This window comes from Primulina eburnea, chromosome 4 (genome assembly GCF_022965805.1).
Source record: "Primulina eburnea isolate SZY01 chromosome 4, ASM2296580v1, whole genome shotgun sequence".
NCBI classification, from domain to species: domain Eukaryota; kingdom Viridiplantae; phylum Streptophyta; class Magnoliopsida; order Lamiales; family Gesneriaceae; genus Primulina; species Primulina eburnea.
Window position 1 is genome coordinate 40,088,708 of NC_133104.1, and position 6,992 is coordinate 40,095,699.

Below are 6,992 nucleotides of genomic sequence, written 5' to 3' on the forward strand. Positions count from 1 at the left end.
TTTTGTTATTTTTAAATATAATTAATACACACACAAGTAGTTCTCGTGCTCGAGGAGACTCGGATATTATTCAAGTTACTCGGATAATATTCAAGTTCTGCTGGATTATGGTATCGAGCTCCGTCAAACCGAGCTCGATTTCTTACCGAGCATGAGTCAATCTACTTCCAAGTAACTCGGCTCGTTTTCACTCGTACCTCAAGATACATCTAAAAATGAATATTTTTATCAATCTATACGAAATCCATTAAAAAATCAATCGAGTATTAATAAATTTCTACAGTTAGACTTCTATAAAATCGATTATTATATATACGGTATGCAATTGATTGATGATTACTAATTTAAAAAATGTATAAAAAAAATCGATTCATTTAAATAAATGAGTGGTCGTGAATCGTGATCACATTGGTTGTACGACCGAGTTTGGTATATATGAATATGGGCCGGATTTTGGTGATGGTCAAATGTGGCTATTGGGACTAGACTTTTTGTGCAAAAGAGTGAATCGGTCTAGTCCCGATCGCAAAGTCTCTTTTAAATTTATTTTATATAATTTGACATAAATAATTTTATGGAACGATTTTAAGGGACTCAAAGTTACGAGTTGAATTATTTTTGAATCCATAGTTTTTATGTTATTAATTAATATCATTAAAGTATATCAGGTCTGATATTTGTATGTGTTGTTGGATCAGCCGACATGTGTGTGTGTAGTAGTATAGTCCCAATAGGCTTGGGAGGGATCAGCCGACATGTGTGTGTTATATACACTAGGTAGGTGCACGTGCAATGCACGTGAGGATATATAATGAGATATATGTTTCAATAATTATACAATAAATATTATAGAGTAAGCAATTCATTGACAAAAGTTTTCAAACTAAACAATAGAGAGATAATTCTATATAATAATAAGATATCATTGTTCCCAGCGATGGTAATAAATATTAAGTGAATGTACTGTTAAGAAATTATGTCACAAAACAAATCAAGTAAGACGAAGAAAGTAAACCTGCAGGAATTGTCAATCAAACTAATTAAAACAATAAGGTATGAGAGAGTAGTTGTAAGATTTAAGGAGATTAGAATGATTTTGATACCATTAAACGGGAAAAACTCACTTCTTCGTTAATGAATATCATTTTCGAATTGTTATGTTGTTGCCTGATGAAGGCTTGGCTTATAAGGTGAAAGTGACCAAGAGGCCCTTGTGGAACTATATGGAAAAGGTTCACAAAGATATTAAGCCTCTCATGTGAGAAGTTTTAATTGATTGTTTGGTGGAAGTCGCCGAAGAATATAAATTTTTTTCCGACACCCTTTTATCTCCTCGTAGACTACATCGATTTTTTGGTGACATGAAAAGAAATAAACTTCTACTTCTTTGTGTAACTTGCATGTTTATTGAAGCTTATTTCAGAATCCCTTTTATCTTCTTGTAGCCTACATCGATTTTCCCGTGACATGAACAAAAATAATAAGCACTTTATTCACTCATGTTTTTTGTGCAGTGCATCTTGCAAATTCTTTTAAACAGTTCATGAAAATTACAGTAAGTTTTATGAATTCAGCCTCCACATATTGAAGATTTTTGATTGATATATAACATTAACACATACACAAAAGAAGAGGTTGGTTATGTGTTCCCGGTTCTTCATTTAGAGTAAAACACTATAGGGATCTAATCTAAGCTATTTACAGATAGTGGGTATGGAGAGAGATGTTCTATAGTTTATAGATTTTGAGTTGGGTAATCCAATGGTTAAAACGTTTTTCAAGTTAGTGTCCAATTATTGCATATTTTTCCGCCATTGATTTTAGAATTACAAATCCTCGTCACTAACTGAACGTGTTGTGATGAGCAGAATTCTTACCAAGGTGGCAGATCATTGTTCATTGCCTCGGTAATAAATATTAAGTGAATATATTTACTTGTTAATAAATTGTGTCACAAAACAAATCAAGTAAGCTGAAGAAAGTAAACCGGAGGGAATTGTTAAACTAATTAAAACAGTAAGGCATGAGAGAGAAGTTGTAAGATTTAAGGGAGATTAGAATGATTTTGATACTATTAAACTGGAGAAACTTACTTCTTCGTCAATGCATATCATTTTTCGAATCGTGTTTGTGTCTTGTTTGGTCGTAACTTCGTAACCTTGTCGCAAGACATAGATTTTTACTGCGACATTACTTGAGCTTCGCTGGAGATCATTTAGAGCGATGACATTTGGTTGTTCCATGCTTGCATTATTCTTAGCTATAAACGTATCTGAAAATTTCTATAGATTTTGCAGAGATAAAAGTGATCCTGATAATTTGGCTTCGTCCAAGTCTTATATTCTTGGAAAAGTAAACGAAGAGTTTCTACTCATTATGATTAATAAACATCATTTGCCTCTTAGTTTTTTTTAAAAAAAATTAAATTTATTATTATATGGTTTTATTATCTTTTGATAACCGAAAATAGTTCATATGGACTATAATTAAGTTGATCTAAAGTGTGGTATAATTAGCATTACCATGATTTTAATGTGTGAGGGTATACAATGATAACATATATATTATTGTTGAATAGTAAGATGGACAATGAATTATCAAAAAACCCTTAAGATTACAAATAATCTTTGTCATATTTCAATATCTATACAATATATGATTTTATTAATTCATATTTAAAAATCAACTTGCTAAAAAATTTATCAAGAAATGTAAATAAATATTTTTTTGGCATAAAATTTAGAAAAGAAATATGAATGTGTATTAATGTCAAAATCTATTTAAGATGGAAAAATAATTAAAAAAAACCTTAAAAAAAACCTATTAATTTAAGTTAGCAAGGAAATGTAAATAAACAATTTTTTTTTTTGTATAAAATTTTAGGAAAGAATGAGGAATGTGTATTAATTTCCAAATATATTTAAGATGGACAATGAATTACAAAAAAAAAACCTTTAAGATAACCTATTAATTTAATTTGCTAACTTAAATGAACAAGGATATAATAGACTTAAATGAACAAATAAATGTAAATAAACAATTTTTTTGGCATAAAATTTAAGAAAGAAAGAAGAATGTGTATTAATTTCCAAATTCATTTAAGATGAACAATGAATTACAAAAAAAACCCTTAAGATAACCTATTAATTTAATTTGCTAACTTAAATGAACATGGATATAATAGAAAATTCACAATTAGAAATCATATATATCTTTTGACTATTGTTTTATGCACCTACAACCTTCATTGTTAAGTTCATCAATAAAGATATATCAATATCTAATATTGATATATTAAACTAATAAAAAAGTGACTTATAAACTCAAGAAAGTTATTATATTACTTGTAAACTAGCCTCGTTCTTGTCATTTTTAGGAGTCGGTATGGCTTAAACTAGCCTTCCTATCATTGTGTCTGCAATAACGACCGGATAATAAAAGATTTGGACAGGTTGACATGAGATCGAGAGTCAATGTCTCTAGCTAACACTTGTTTAATCACAATCAACTTGAAAGAAAGGATAAGGTAATGGTGCATTTTCATGGGTTCACCTAACATGTCCTAGGCCATGCATTCCCAATCCTAGAAACAACCAACCACAACTATCTATTGCAATCTCAATAATACAATCAATCATCTCAAAGTTTACCAATTTTTTAAAAACTTTTATGGGACATATCATTATTTGATTTCATTCAACCTTTATAATTTAGTATTATTTAATTTTTCCAAAATTAAACCTTACAAATATACATTTCGACAAGTTTCATGCATGCATACTGGTTTTTCATTCATTTTCTTCTTTTTAAAGATAGTACACAATCGATCCAATAAAAAAAATTGTATTATACACAGAAGAAATAACTGATATTTATAAATTATATTGTATGTACACAATGTTGAATCAATATTTTGAATAATTTGTGAATGAACTTCAAGGCACGTTTGCAACACTTTTTTTAAAAAAATGTTTTCTCCCTCACTTTATTCACATGAATATGAAAAATCTTTCTCAGGATACAATTGAGATATTTTGTATTTGTAGGTGACTAAATCAAATCAGAATCCAATAAAAACAATACAATTTTTTGATCTAATGATGTCATATAGAAACGAAAATTCACCACTCTTAATCAAACAGACGCGACTCTTAATCAAACATTCGATTCAGATCCCCGTAATTTTCGCAGCGATACACATTGTTCGTTATCGACAAATCAAATACTTATAATTATGAAAATTGTTCTAACACACAACACGTATGTCACGTGTTAGTTCTATATAATAGTTCCACATGACAGTGTATAAAGATATTTTCGAGCAAGAATGCATGTTCCACCTTACAAAAAGTACTATGTCTAAATCTCAATTGTTATATTTTTTTTAATGAAACAAACATTTGATGTCATGAAAAGATTTTCATGATGGATTATTGTTGACATAAAGGACTTTGAATTTAGCCACAAATTGATTAAATGGGTCTATGCACATGTTATGTTGGATGATTTTTTTGGAGATTAAAGTTTGAAAAGATTGCTTGAAATCAAGTTTAAGATGCTTCGAGAGTAGAAGACATTAAGAAGAGTGGGGACTCGCTTGTTTCATCGAGTTGGTTTCCAATTTGTGATTATGTGCCAATGGATGCTTGAGGTTTCTTGCTATGTACTATAGAAACATGGACTTGATAGTTAGGTGTGATATTAATTTAACCCATGCATTATTATTTACCATATACCATCACATAACTCATTGCATATTTTCCTTTAATATAATGCAAAATTACATTTGCTTCTTGGAATTAATTGTATTGGGAGGATTTGGAATTTATAAATAAAAAAAATTATCTAATTTTATATATATAAACAAAAACGAGTCAGGGAGAAAAACTATGGAAGTATTATATAAACTATGATTAACCTGGAATGATGGAAAAATGAACTGAGGTCGAATGCAGTAATTTGCCTTTTGTGCGAAAGCAAATATTAAGGAACTGACTGAAAATTAATTTTTCTTCTCATTATTAAATTCTCGTTTTCGGGATGTTCTACATCTTAATTATTTCAGGGAACTGAATGCTCAAGGCATGCAGAACACATAGATTTGACGATTCTCCGATATTTGAACGTCAAAGAAAGTATTTTCGGATAATATAACAAGAGAAATTTGTTTGAGTAAAGGTCCATAAAGTTAATTTGTGGCTTGAACTTTATTGACTCTTATGTAAATAAAATCTTTATTTATCATATTTGATGGTTTTATCCAACTATAACATTTACTTTATCTGTATACTAATGAGAGCAGCATAGACAAATTCATTGAATATACAACAAGTTTTATGAGATTTGCCTCTCAACATAAGATGATGAAACTCATTAAGAAGCGTAATGCGATTAATATATAATTGCATGTGGGCAGCTAAGTGCGTGGCTGTCAGTTAAATAATTAATTAATATTATCCATTAACGATGAATATGGTCATAAAATAATTATAATCAGAGTTCAATAATCTTTTTGTTTTGTAACTAAAAGAGGGTGAAAGAAGCAAGATCCGAAGTTCACTCTAATTATTTAAATGTTAGCCACTTAGCTGCATGCCCACATGCAATTATATATTAAAACTAAGAATATATATTTATCAAATAAACTTTACAGGATATGTCAACCTGAATTTAATCTAGCAGCAGATTTGGCCATACAACATTATCTTCATCCGTTTGTATTTGTATAAATTTATTATTGATAAAAGGCGCATAAGATGTTTGTGTCTTCAATGTTGGTTTTTGGAAAATCGACTTTTGAAACTTATTTAACGATTTTTTAAATAGACATTTTTTTTGTAAATATTTATTTGTATGTAATTTAGTTGAAATATAAATAATTTAATTTAGTGTCACATTGAAAAGACGAAATCGATTTATTACACAACATGTCTCAATCATAATAAATAGTACATGTATTAATTAATACGCTATTCAAAAACAGTATAATTTAAATATTGTTTTTTTTTCTTTGATACAGTTGGTAAGATGCTACGGACAACATGGGAATTCCACAAAATATCTCAGAAATTGCGAGACAACTTTGTAAGTTGTCACGTCTCGTGACTTATTTAGTTATATACAAAAATGGTGTCCCTCTATTGGTTGTCACGTCCCGTGAGAGCCTAGGCAAATTAATTAATTAATTAATTAATTAATTAATTGTGTTCTTCGTTCGTTTTCATGATTTTGGAAATTGTGATAGCTAGGCGCTAGCGTTCAAGCAGTAACAAATAAAATCGAGAATTTATAAATTTATTATTTCTCACATATTCATATTGAATAATTTTGTTATATTGTAAGCAGGTTTAGACCTTTAGTGTACGTAAGAAAAATGAGCTTTTAATTCATTCTCATTCTATTATTATACCGAACCGTGCTTCCCATAACTTATCACAGAAGAGATCGTCCTTTTATGTGATACCGATGTCTTTATTTATATATATATATATATATATATATATATATTCTGTCGAGCATTTATCATATCTTCTTCTTCGCATACATTTCGTTGCATTCTTTTCTTCCGAAACTTCAAAATTCAGATATATAGTTATTCGTTGACATCCAGAACTTGAAGTGCTGTATTTCTAGATCGGAGTTATTTTATCTTAGAAAAGATTGTCATTCTGTATAGCACATACACACGAATAAATTCGTCTTGCGGAAAAAAAAATTTTCTTCTTTCAACTCATACTACTCGCTGTATATCAAAAATCAAGAAGAAAGATAATAACAATCACCCCACCCATTTCCTTCCAACAAATGATCACCCTTTCACGTTTTTGCATCACGCTAAATTATTCTTAGTTGGCAAACAATTGGAAATCTAAATTGCAAAATAATGAAACAAAAATCCAATATAACATCGCTTTTTTTTAAAAGAGAAAAATCTCTAACAGATGAGCGAGATAAATCCATAAACTCTCATAATAATATCATCTTAAAATCAA